We start from the raw sequence: 13,986 nt of genomic DNA, 5'->3' as shown, positions 1-13,986 counted from the left end.
TGTGTGTGTGTGTGTGTGTGTGTGTGTGTGTGTGTGTGTGAACATGCTATATAAAAATTTGTTTTTACTGATGTAATCTACAATTTTGTGTGAAATATCTATATTTCAGACAGGATTTAGTGATTTTTGTGATTGTCAGGGAACAGTTTACCTCAAAACAGTAATTTTCTTGTCAGAAGTTTCACCGACTCACACTGGTTCCTATACCCACTTGTGAGGTCTCCTTCCCTGTTTGAATATGGAGAAGTTGTCAGTCTTCATGATCCTTTTTTCTGCTGTCTAAAAGGAAAATAAATTTGTTAGGGAGTCTTTGGGTGTCTGAATAGCTCCCTCACTGCCTCAGCCACTGATGGGTGACGCTGCTGTGGCCCTTACTGGCTTCTCAGACCATCCATGATTTTTTATTCCTGTCCCTCTGGTATTGCTCCTTGGGATGACAGTAAGGATCAGGAGATTGTCATGTCCCCTGCGGTTGTAGGGTTGCTCTCACTCGGCAAGGTAAAATCACTCTTTTCAGGCTCAGGTGAAAGAGTAAATGAAGGTTTACTGCTTAGAATGGTTAAGGTGCCTGATTTCCAGTCTAGTACTCTTGTTATAGGTCAGTTCCTTTCTAGAGAATTGCCTAAGAAGAAAATGCAGAAACTTAAAAATGTGTCTTCTCCTGCTTCTTTAACTATGGACAAGGAAGATTTGCTAATGAATTACTCTCTGCTTTCAATGTATTGAATTCTAATTTCTTGCTGCTTTCTTACAGAAAAAGAAAAATATTGTCCTCATAGGCTGTTAATGAATTACAGTGAGATGAGCGGGGAGGGAGGGGGAGCTGAGGATTCTGATTCTAAGGAAAGTGTTTCTGCAGATTGTACCCCAGAAGATTTGTCTTTTTCTGAGACCTTTAATAAAATGAGAATTTATTTCACTGGGAGCAAAATGAAATCTTTATGTCCCAGCAGAAGTGTTATGATATGTTACATCTGGAGTTTTCTCAACCTGCATCTGTTCCGTCCACCTTTTCTTTCCAGCCTGTAGTACGCCTGACAGTCAGTTCCCTACCCCAAAGAAATCGAACAGTTTATACACAGTACCTCAGACACACAAATTCTTATTCACTAATCTCAACTCATATCCTGCAGTGATGTCATTACCTAATTTTTCTACTGCTAAACATATAGTGAAAGCTAATCTCATTCTCTCTTATAAGGATGGGAAAGCTTTTGACGTGTTTGGGAAGAAAGTTTATTCTTCTGCAACTTTAACTTTCAGAAATTTGAGCTGTCAGGCTCACGTTAAAAATTTTCCTGGCTTTATTTGAGAACCTTCCTTCCTCTGAAGTTAGAACTGCTTTAAATCAATTAATTTTGCCTGCTTCTCAGGTAACAAAACACTACTTAAATATGTTCTTGGTTTCTAGAGCTTTTGCTACTGGTTCAGTTAACAGAAGATTTGCTTAGTTACTTTCTCAGAACCTCCCTGGAAGATGTTAAAACTGAGATTTTGAATTCTCCCCAGACAAAGATGCATTATTTGAACACAGTGCGACTCAGCTCCTTAAAAAGTTTGAGAAATAGAAATTGATTCTAGGTGTCACTCAGATTTTTCAGTCCTCTTTTTCTAAGTTCAGGGTCGTCTTCCAGGAAACAGAGTAAGACGTCTCAGCAAAGATTCAACAAGTAATGTTACAAAAAGCAGTGGCAAGGAGACTCAAAAAAGAAGGAGCCTCCCAGAACCAAGGATGGTACAAAAAGTCAGAATGGCTATTTGCCTATTTTAACCCCTTCCCACCCTGGCAATCCTTCAAATCTCTCCTTCAGTCTGCTTGCGTCTTCCACACTGACATCTAATTATTTCTGAAAAGTGAGTTCTTAAGTCTTATTCAACAAGGGTATAAATGGCAGTAGAAATCATCCCATTTTTTTCAGGGGATTTCCTCCTCGTCCTACAAACCAGACATCCTTGTTTCTTCATAGTTTAGAGCAAATGATGGCTCAGGGAGGTGACATCACTTGTACCCTCAGCACAGATGAGCAAAGTTTTTTTTCAGGGATTTTTCTGGTGCCAAAGAAAGAGGGAACTTGGGAGACCAGTTCTGGACCTCTCTTTGCTCAATTTTTTTTAAAGATCCCAAAATTCAAAATGTTAACCTTTCATACTCTGTTGCCTCTCAGACCCTCTGGCAATTTTTCTATTGTAAAATTGGACATAAAGGATGCTAATCATCACATTCCAGTTTATAAGGAATTCAGGCATTTTTTTAAAAGAATTTCTGTATTATCAGTTTTCTGTGTTACATTTGGTCTATCATCTGTGCCAGTGGTGTTTGCAAAGTGCTTGCATGAAGTAATTGCTCACTGCTGGCTTCAAAGCATGCACACTTTTCCTTACTTGGACACTTGTCTTATATTTGCAGACACCTTTTCCAGTTGTCAGCCTTTCTTGATGTGGGTTATGGAACTCCTGCCCAGTCTGGGGTTTCAACTGAACTTGAAAAAATCATCTCATCCCTTCTTCTCACTCAATAATTTTTATGGAATGTCTTCCAAACTCATCTCTAGAAAGAGCTTTTCTTTTACTGGACAAGGTAAGGTGCAACAGTAGAAAGAAATTTTCTTGGCTTTCTTTATCCAGTCTCAGGCATCTGCCATGCAGTTTCTCAGGATTCTGGGTTTCATTAGCCAGACTTGACATAAGAAGAATTCACTGGTACCTCAGATCAGTCTGGACTGACCATCACCACCCCTTACCTCTTCAGATTCCAGTTCTGGGGTTTGTCAAAAGAAAGTTACTTTGGTAGGTGGACCAGTTATCTCTCAATCCAGGTTCAAAAGGGATGAAAGTGTAATGTTTGTTTCCTCACTCCAGACCAATTTTCTGTTTTTGTATATATTACCAGGGTGTGATGTATATACCTTTCAGTATATAGTTTCATTGGATGTTTTTTCCTAGCCTTTATTCCTATCAGACTGTCGCCTCCATTGTTAGAGCAAGAAAGCTCTGAAGTTTTTGGCACTCTAACTGCCTTTTGTATCTGCTCAAGATTTAGGCTGTTAGGGCACATGTTAGGTGCCCTTAAGCTTTGAAAAGATGGTCGGTGGTCATATCCTTGGCAAGATCAACACATATAGCTTAGGCTATTGCAGCAACGGTCGGGTTTTTATGATACGTGCACTTACACAACTGTACTTTCCTTGACAAGAATCTGGTAGTAGGGGTTAGGCCAGCTTTGTGCTCTAGGAGTGGGGGGCAACCTGCCCTCTCACCTTGGATGTTCCCCCCTTGGCAACTACTCAGAGGCCACAATTGCTACTTTCTGAGGGGAAGAGTGCCTCTGCATGCAGATTTCGCCTCTACTGCATCGTGCGCATGCACAACAGTTTGGGCTTGGCTGGCTCAGAATTCCACCATTGAACACCTAGTGCTCCCATTATTAGGTATCATCTATGTGGTAAGTCAGATGCACTTCCCTCCCCCAGGATGAGTGAACCAGCTGTGGCCATTCACTGTCATCATTCCTGACCAGCTCATAGAGACACCTGAGCTGCTAATTTTACTCAATCCCTGAGGCAAAGTCAGGGCTTTCTCCCCCTGTGCCACAGCACAGGCTACTAGAAAGGAGGTCTTATGCTTGTTTTGCAAATCTGCCATCCAAACCAGGTTCTGTTTATTGTCAAGTAAAGGACTTCAGGCTAGTGATAGACTTAAAAGGTTTAAGTACTTTTAATCTAAAAGAAACCTTTCAAATGATCATAGTGCAGCCAGTCCCTTGCCCACTTAATTGAAAGAGACTAGCTCTGCTCTTTATTGGTTCATTGGTGGTTAGTAGGCATCTGGTCTAGCACAACACTGAGGAACCTAGTCCACATTTTCCAGTTGTCTGAGAGCACTACCTGGTTAAGTGACCTGTTCAGAATCGAATAGCAGGCAAATGGAGGCTGAGGGGATCTAACCCAGGACTGCAGAAAGCAGCTTGCTAACAGCTCATAGCCTTAGTAGTCTTTCTGCCAGACTAAATTTAAGATGCTTGTGTCCACATCAGAATAGCCAAGGAGTTCAAGTTTCTACTCTTCTGAGTTGGAACCATTCATTATCTTTCCGGTGCTCTTCCATTTGGTCTCACTTCAATCCTCTGGGTGCTCTCCAAGTGCATGCCTGTTGTAACAACCCATTACTGGTTGCCTGGCACTACTGTGTCCACTTATTATTTAGGTGACTGGATATTTGCTGTTTCCTTGATTCAAGCTAAAGAAACTGTTTGTGAGTTTCTGACTTTATTATTCCATTCTTTTGCTATAGCAGTGAACTGTGCAGTGTCATGCTTAATGCCTTCACAACTGCTTATATTTTATTATCTGCAGTCGAGACACCAGAATGTGCAGGAAACACTTTCCAAGAGATAGAAACCAGTCCTTTCAGTTGAAGGTCCTGCCCCTTAACAACTTTACCCAAAGTCTCAGCCCATTTGTATGTCAGTGTACTGGGTCTCATAGCTGCAGCAATTCCAGTGGTACTTCATGCCAAGTGCCATATGAGAGTTCTGCAGTGGGCTTTGAGTCGGTGTGCAAATTCTCTTTTCCACCAAACCAGCATGTCAGTAGCTTTCAAAAGTCACCTGTAATGGTGGATACATTTTGCCAACTTCTCCGAGAACAATAATTTTCATTTACTAACTCCATTACTTTGGGCAGATGGCCTGTGTCTGGATGTTATCCAGACTCTGCCTTCAGATCAAATGTGATAGAAATTAGAACAATTCCATTCACTCTGCAATCCATCCAAGACCCTCTTAAAGAGGGAATTAACATCATACATTCTGACAGTATAAGAATGGCTTGGTGCATAATCCAACAATGGGGGCACGTTCTTAGCCCCAAAGCAGGGAAGCTGTAAGAGCTTGAGAATGATCTATACCAAGTAGCTGGTTTCTGGTGAAGAAAGACATCCATGGAAGTCTAATTGTCTATCAAACAAATTCAGCAGCTACTTGTTACTATCCTATAAGTGGTCTGCCAACGTTTCTTTGCAGATTATTTTACAGCTTCTGGGGAAATCTTGTTGTGACCTGTTTGCTTTCCTGACCAAAACTAAGTGATGCACCTTTGCTGCCCTCATCCATCACCAGAAATTAGACGGGCTGCTCTCATCCATCACCAGAAATACTCTAGACGGACAGAAAGCAAAACTTTACAAATCAAAGATGATTCTCAGTAGCACATCAGCTCTGGTAGGTGTGGTTCCTCTTACCTTCTGTCATCTTCTGGAAAAGCCTATACTCTTGAAGACAACAAACACACTTCTGACTCTTCTATCTAGACTGTACTTCCTGTGACTAACATTTTGACTTGTTTACTGCTATTAGTGGAAGTAACCTTTCCTTTTCTCAGTGAGTGATGAAAATAATATGAGTGTCTCAGAAAACAAATCTGCAAAAAACATGCCAAGACTAAGATTTGTCTTTCTATTTAAGCATCTACCAAAGGAATGGGCCCCTTTCAGTGTCTGTTATTAGTTCGTAATTAGTTTGCACACATACTTTGATTTGGGGTTTAATTATTAACTTTCAGTTAACATCCCTATGACCAAGATGCCTGAGGCCTCATTAACGGTGAATAAAGTGTTCTTAAAGGACAGTTTTTGTTCAGGCCAGTGTTAAGAGACACAGTACCTCTTTGAAATTTGTATTACATACTGAAAAGTTGACTGTAGATTTTCATCATTAGATCACTGCTTAAGTAAATCAAACCAGTGGTCTGAGTGCCCAAGTTAAAAACTGATAAACCTGAAGTAAGGCACACACGGAGCTCAGCAAAATGGACAACTGCTTTAATGAACAATCACAAAAACAATCCACAGAAAGCTAAATCACAGCAGCACAGCACAGCAAATGAAATTGCAAAGCACAAGCAACAGCACAATAACGCTGTAAAGTTAATCCACATACGTTTTCGTCACAATAACTTCATCAGATACCTAACCTTTCTTCCTTTGATGAATAAATAAACTAATCTAATTCAAATGAACCAATGAGTGAACAAATTCAATTACACATGCAAAATGCATTAAAACACATGAACCTTAAAGGTGAATGGATCTAAAAGTTAAAATCAAAAGTATATACAATAAATAGATATGTATATATATTTTGTTATATAAAATGCTTCAAACATAAACCTTAGTTGAAATTGCTTTGTTAAATATAAGTATTACCAGCACAAACCTGAAATGCTTCTAAAAATGTTTTTTTATCAAAAACAGAAGCTAAATTGAATCCAAAATACAATGAAATAGCACCATCTTGTGGAAATTAAATTAAATGCATGTTCATCTTGTTAAAAGATAAATACATATATTATTATTAAAATAAACCATAAAATGCTTGCATATATAATATAAAAATATAAATATTGTAATAATAACATACTATAATTTAGCTGATCTCAATTTCAGCACAGGTTTCAAGGATAACTTTTCATTTAAACCAGGGGCAGAATCTGCATCAAGAATAATTTGTCAATATAGCTCCCTATATTCCAACCGAGTCTCCCAAGGCCCTCCCCTGGGGTTTCGTGGGACTACTTCTATGACAAAAAAAACTGAAATTTAGCTTTGCCACAATTGTTTTGATGTTTAAACAGAGCATTATTATCCTTTCTTTTCTCAAAACCGAAGTGGAATCCTTCAAGGCCCCAGGGCCAGTGGAAACTACGGCCCAAACTGCAGAATCCTATATAAACGCATTCTACGGACATCTCCAGGAATGCATGGATCATGCTATCCCAAACAAAATCAAGACCCAATCATCCAAAGGCAGGCATCCAGTCTGGTGGACCCCAGCCATAAATAAACTCTACAACAGAAGGAGGAAGCTACTACATGATAGAGCAAAATCCCTAAAAGGGAAGGCATCTCTGATCAGTACTAGCAAAAAATTACGATCCCTCATAAAATCCTCCAAGGCCAGCTTCAAGAGAAAAATTGCACAGGACACTAAAGACAATCATAAGGCTTTTTCAGTTATGTTAGGAACCTGGGATGCAACTCCCAGACTTGTTCTGAGTTGATTCTAGCGACAAAAATACACTGAACCCACAGACATCGCCAATATCCTGGCAGACAGGTTCAGTGCAAACTTCTCCACCCCCCCCCCAAAAGAGCAAGTATCTATCCCGGCAGAGTGCAGCCTCCCAAACATCTCTGATGCTCAGGTGAAGGCCGCCCTCTCCAAAGCAAAAAACACTGCTTCCATGGGACCAGATGGCGTCCCGGATTGCGTCCTACATGAACTCCAAGAAGAACTAATCCCTCAAGTAAAACTGCTGTACAATCTCAGCCTCACTACAGGATATGTGCCCAAAGAATGGCGTACAGCAACAGTGGTCCCACTCCACAAAGGTGGCGCCTCTGCGGACCCTGGAAACTATCGCCCTATAAGCCTGACTAGCCTAGTCTGCAAGGCTATGGAGAGGATCATCATGGAACTCATAAACAAAGACATTGGGGACCTAGAGACACTAGATCCTACCCAATTTGGCTTCGTCAAGGGCAGATCCTGCCTTTTGAACCTGGTCGACTTCTTCGAAACAGTCACCAAGGCCATAGATGAAGGGAAGGTAGTCCACACAGCCTATCTGGACCTCGCAAAGGCATTTGACACAATACCCCACTCGGGCATCATAGATAAGCTATCCAGCCTAAATATAAACCCCTATGTCACAAGGAGGGTCGCAAACTGGCTCAAAGACAGAACCCACAGAGTCAGAGTTGCTGGAGCCATATCAGACTTGAAACCAGTCACAAGTGGCATCCCACAAGGTTCTGTCCTGGGACCTCTCTTGTTCGGTATTTACTTTTCTGAGGTAAAGGCCAACGTGGGAGGACTATGGCTCACCAAGTTCACAGATGACTGCAAACTGGACGCCATAATCGACTCTCCAGCTGACACAAACATCCTTCAAAAAGGTCTCGCAGAGACGGATAACTGGTGCCAGAGCCATGGTCTAAAGCTAAATGCCAAAAAGTGTATAGTCATACCCTTTGGCAAAAACAATGTGCCCACAAATTACCACATAGGTGGTAACCCATTAAGTACAGAGAAAGTAATTAGGGATCTGGGGACCCAAGTTGATAGCAATCTCTCTTTTAACAACCACATTGCCAAAGTGGTTAGAAAGACCTTCTACATAGCCCACCTCCTCATGAAAGGATTCACATCTAGATCAAGAGAGGTAATCGTGCCCCTTTATTCATCCCTCATCAGGCCCATCATAGAATACAATGCCCCCTTTGGGATGTACCTTACCCGACACCTGCAGCAATTAGAAAGACCCCAAAAGTACTTCACCAGGAGGATCAAGGGACTCAAACAGATGCCATATGCTGCTCGGTTAAAAAAACTCCAGCTCTACTCAGTTGCGTAACGCCTACTTTGAGGCGATCTATGCCTGACATATAAAGCTATGTCCAACCCAGAATTAATGGACATGCTCCACCTCAGTAAATCTAAACCCCTTAGAGCCACACGATCGAGGGACTTGAACCTCAGCACAGAAATAAATAGAACATGCTGGAGGGACAGATTCATAACCCAGAGGCTCCCTTCGCTCTGGAATAGAATTCCAATTCATGTTAGGCAGAGCACCTCACTGACTCTCTTCAAGAAGAATCTTGATGAGTGGATGGGGGATCGTAGGTTTGTCCCGGGGATTACTTCCGTGTCACTATTAGACAGAGGCACAGTAAACTAAACTTTAAAAAGGGCACAGTATACTCAAATCAAGGGGTGGTGTAAGCCAAACACAATCGGGCTAGGCTTATAAATGTACCAGGGCAGATAGCCTAGTATGAACCTATGAACCTTATCTCATATAAATGCTTGTAAATTCTCTGCCTCAATTTCCTCTCTGTCTTGCCAACGTAAAAAGAGTCACAGATTTCACATGTAGCAATATAAATCACTCCTGTGGTATTATAGTTGGCAAAACTTTGAGTAGTAATGTACTTGTTCCTCTTTTTCAAAAGAATAGAATCACCTTCCTTGATGTTAATGCAATATGGGCAACGCCCGCATTTTCATGTCTCTTTTTTGTTATTGTTATTAGTGGGGTTAAGGAAGTTTGTCCCTTCCAGTATATTCTTGATGTTACGTCCCTTCCTATATACACATTTAAATGGATTTTCAAAGAAATGATTTAAATCAGACTAGCAAATTTCTTCCAGTCTTTACCAAGAATACTTCTCACCAGATTACTCTCCCCGTCAAAAGTGGTAAACATGGCAGAATGAAAACCTTTTTCTAAAGTTGTGGCAATAGCAGTGTTTGCCTCAATATTTTGTACTTCCAGTGTAGGTAGGGGTACACCAAAAATTGGAGCAAATCTTCCTGTTCTTCCTTCCTTAACCTCTACAATAACTGACGTTAGGAGATCTGTTGGGTACCCCCTTGCTCCAAACATACTCTTAATAAATTCACATTCAGTATTAAAATCCAGATCATCTGACGTCATCCTACTGGCTCTCACCAATGGACCTTTAACTATTGCTCTTTTTTGAAAATGTGGGTGAGAGCTTGTATAATGCAAGTAAGCATTAGAAAACGTATCTTTTCTAAACATTTTTGATTTAAAACCTTCCCCCATTCTGTGTATATTTACATCTAAAAACACAATTCAACTTCATCTACTTTATAGGTGAATTTAAAAAAATGTGTTGTATTTGAAATATAATCAAAAAATTCCATCAATTTTTCCAGGGTATTGTTCCAAAAAAGACAAACATCATCCAGGAAGCACCCATAGTAGTTCCAGTATTGTTTAAAATTAGAATTGTGAACAAATTGTACTTCCCAATACAATAAAATGATGTTGGCATATGTAGGTGCACAATAGGCACCCGAAGCTACGCCTTTAGATTGTCTAACATATTCCCCTTGGAAGAATATAAAATTATTGTTTAAAATCAATTCCATTAAAACAAGGCATGTACGAAATATGTTAAAAGAAATATTATTCTTGCTTCCCAAAAACTCTTCAAACCAAACTAAACCTATCTCGTGAGGAATACACGTAAAAAAGTCCACAACATCCAAAGTGATAAAACTAGAGGTGTCAACCTAATTAGAATTATTAATATGCCTTAAAAAATCCCAAGAATCCTTTAACACATTAGGATGTTCCATCACCGCGTTCTTGACCATGCACATCAAGGTTGCTACAGCCTGGATAATATGTAATCCTAATCTTGTAGGCCTGGAGGGTCAACTCTCCATAAGACAATTTATAATTACTAACATTCTGTCTGTAAAGCCACTGAAGAAGAGCACGGTCTGTTACAAATATAAATTATTTTCTTAGCAAGTAGTATTTGAGGATGGCGAGGGCCCATTTGATCTCCATGACATTTCCCTTTTTATTATTGAACAGCATTTCTCAGAGTTGCTGAAATTTTGGCTATGTGTAACAGATGGCATGTTTCTCCTGTGAGGCAGCACTACAGTGTTACCACCTTTGGAAGTACCAGTGGGTACCAGGAATTGTTTAAAAAAGTAAGGTGCTCCCAGAATAGATTCTAAAGACACCAAGCTTTTCAGTTTCTTAAAGGCTCCTTCAGCTGTGTCTTTCCATTGCACTTTCAGTGGAGCCTTTACCCTTGGTTAGGTCAGTCAGTGAGAAAGCAATGGTAGTAAAGTCTGAGATGAATTTGTAGTCTATTAGGCCTAAAAATGACTTGTTTTGTGGTTGGCTTAGGCCAGTAATGAACTGTCTCAACTTTTTCAGCACGTGATTTCAGTATCCCTCTGCCTACTACATAGTCTATTTTATCACCCAAATAGCTGGCTTCTACCACACTTAACTTGCACTTTTCTGGTTTAGATGTCAATCCAGCTTGATGCAACTGGTTTGGATTTTAGGGAGATGATTTGTTTGTAGAATATTATAATGTTACCAGCATGAAATGTTAACATATGTTCTGTCAGCATCTGGAATATTCCATGTATTCTGTAGAGACCAAAAGGCAGGACTCCGTAGTGGAAGAGTCCATTAGGTGTACAGAATTGCATCTTTCCCATGGGCCTTTGTGAAATCAAACATGTAATTCTGCAAACCTCTATTCATTGAGATGAAAACACTGAGTATTTATTTAAGTGAACTTCTTTTTAAGAGAAAATTAAAACATTGAATGACATTAGTTGGCCAGCTGCTAGCAGAAGAATAGGTACTGCGCTATTACGGCAACATTTAGTTAGGAATTCTGCAGAAAACAATTGCGCATATATTATACATTATCAAATATCTCATTATACCTGTTAGTATGCCCTGTAAATGTAAAATGATAATGTAATGTCCGATAATGTTGTATGATAGCATAAGTACAGACTAAAATACCAGGTATGATAGTTTGCCACATAAAGGCGGTATATAAGTAGTGTTAGTATGAACTTCCTCTGTCTCTAAACTCCTGCTGTGGCATCACAGAGCATTCCCTGTGTGTTAGGAAGCCAGTGCAGTACTGTTAAGTGTCAAAAAAACAGATCTGTTGCACTTTGATGGCAATTTGTATAATGTAGCGAAAGATATAAAGTTTTGGTGCTGTCTGTGATGTCCAGCTATATCCCATTGGACTGCCACCAATAAAGGACGTCCCTTACTATCCTGGGTCAGTAACTAAGGAGCTTCAAATCTCACTACTGACTCCAGTATGAGACTGTCACTTAAACAGAAGTAATATTTCACAATTTCCCCTAAGAGCACAGGGTGTTCCTGGGACTGGACTAAATACCTCTGTCTACGCCAAATGTATTTTCTTATTACACACTTCAGAGCAATGTGTCCCCATTTAAGACCACTGATACACTCACACTCAAAATAAATTTAAATCTCACACATCCAAACACTTCTGGGAAAGTCTCACACAGATTTCCAGCTGTGTCCCTTCCCCAAAATAATATGGTAATGCTGCCACCAATCAGAGTGTCTTCATGCCCTTCTAAAGGGGTTTCCAATTTTGAAAATTAAATATCAAAATAAATGATAGCTATGACCAGAACAGCCAGGCCTTCAGGTGGACCCGGGGAGTATCAAACAGGTATAAGGTATAATCTGCATAACAATACACAGATGTGCTCTGAGCTGCTGCACAATGGCACCACTTATACTGAACCAACAGATATTGCCAATATCTTGGCTGACAGGTACAAACTTTACCCCCCCCTTTCACCCCATAAAGGGCCCATCCCAATACCCGAGGAATGCCAAATCCCTAATATCATGGCTGCACAAGTAGAAGCCACACTGTCCAAAGCCAAAAATACAGCTTCCATGGGACCTGATAATATACCTGTCTGTGTTCTACACAAATTACAAAGGGAACTGGCACCACACCTGAGTGCCTTGTTCAACCACAGCCTAATTTCAGACTTTGATCCCACCGAATGGTGCACAGTCATTCCACTTCACAAAGGGGGGGTGACAACTGACCCTGGAAACTACCACGCCATCAGCCTGATGAGCCTGATCTGTAAAGCCATGGAATGCATCATTATGGACCTCATAAATAGGGATATAAGGAACCTTCAAACCCTGGACCCCTTGCAGTTTGGGTTTGTGAAGGGCAGATCATGTCTGCTCAACCTGATAGACTTCTTTGAATCTGTCACCAGAGCGGTTGATGAAGGCAAGGTAGTCCATACAGCCTACCTCGATCTAGCCAAGGCCTTCGACACCATCCCCCACTCGGGGATCATTGATAGACTCACTAACTTAGGCATTAACGCTATGTAATAAGATGGGTTGCCAACTGGCTCATGGACAGAACCCATACGGTGAAAGTAGCGGACTCCAAATCCGACTACCGGTCAGTTACAAGTGGAGTCCCACAATGATCTGTCCTGGGTCCTCTCCTGTTTGTTATCTACTTCTCTGAAGTTCAGGCCAACACTAGGGGACTCTGGTTAACAAAATTTGCGGATGACTGAAAACTGGGAGCTATTATTGATTCTCAAGCTGATGTAGACATCCTACAAAAAGGCCTCACAGACACCAACGACTGGTGCCAAAACCATGGTCTTAAGCTCATTGTTAAAAAGTGCATCATCATCCCCTTTGGGGAAAAAAAAACGGTGCCCACAAACTACCACATCGATGGCAGCCCACTCAACTCCCAAGGTGATAAGTGATCTAAGGACACAAGTAGATAGCAGCCTCTCCTTTGACAAACATGTTGCCACTGTAGTTAGGAAGTCCTTTCTATGTGGCACACCTCATTACAAAAGGTTTCTCATCCAGGAAGAAAGAAGTCATAATCCCTCTCTACTCATCCCTCATTAGAGTCATTATAGACTGCAGTGCCCCATTTGGCATGTACCTCACTAGATACCTACGACAACTGGAGAGGCCACAAAAATTCCTAACAAAGTGGTTCCTAGGACTCAAACACATGCCCTATACAGACAGACTCAAAAAACTCCAGCTTTACTCCGTCTCATATCGCATACTTAGAGGCAATCTCTGCTTGCCATACAAAGCCACGTCTGACCCAGTGTTGCTTGACATGTTTCATCTGAAAAAGTCTCAATCCCTCCGCAGCACATGCTCCAAAGACCTCAAACTCATCACCACAATAAATAGAACCTGCTGGAGGAGAAGGTTCTTAACCTAGAGACGTCCCACATTCTGGAATAAACTCCCCATTCATGTCAAGCAGAGCACTTCATTAACCCTCTTCAAGAAAAATCTTGAGTGGATGGGTAACAGGAAATTCACCCTGGGGATCACTTCAGCAGCCTTGCTAGATAGGGGCACAAGGAACTAACATTCGGGAACAGGATAACTGGTAATATTCTTGGGCTAGACTTGTGTTGGCTTTAGGGCCAGTAGCCTAGTACTCACCTATGAACCTATAAGCGCTCTCTAATATTTAAAGAAAAACACTGATTTCCAGCTACAATATAAAGTGATGAAAACATTTAACAATTAAGTAAAATGATTACAAGATTGT

At 40.8% G+C, this 13,986-nt stretch overlaps 1 protein-coding gene across 2 annotated transcripts in view; it reads left to right on the top strand.

The window, feature by feature from the left end:
- Positions 1 to 13,986, top strand: part of LOC122807628 (t-SNARE domain-containing protein 1-like) — a 607,102-nt gene that overhangs the window by 455,887 nt on the left and 137,229 nt on the right. The gene's annotated exons all lie outside the window — the stretch shown is intronic.

Source organism: Protopterus annectens, chromosome 1.part1 (assembly GCF_019279795.1).
Source record: "Protopterus annectens isolate FY-2018-M chromosome 1.part1, PAN1.0, whole genome shotgun sequence".
NCBI lineage: Eukaryota > Metazoa > Chordata > Ceratodontiformes > Protopteridae > Protopterus > Protopterus annectens.
Note: the sequence above shows the minus strand (reverse complement) of the source record. Positions and strands in the feature narration are given on the sequence as shown.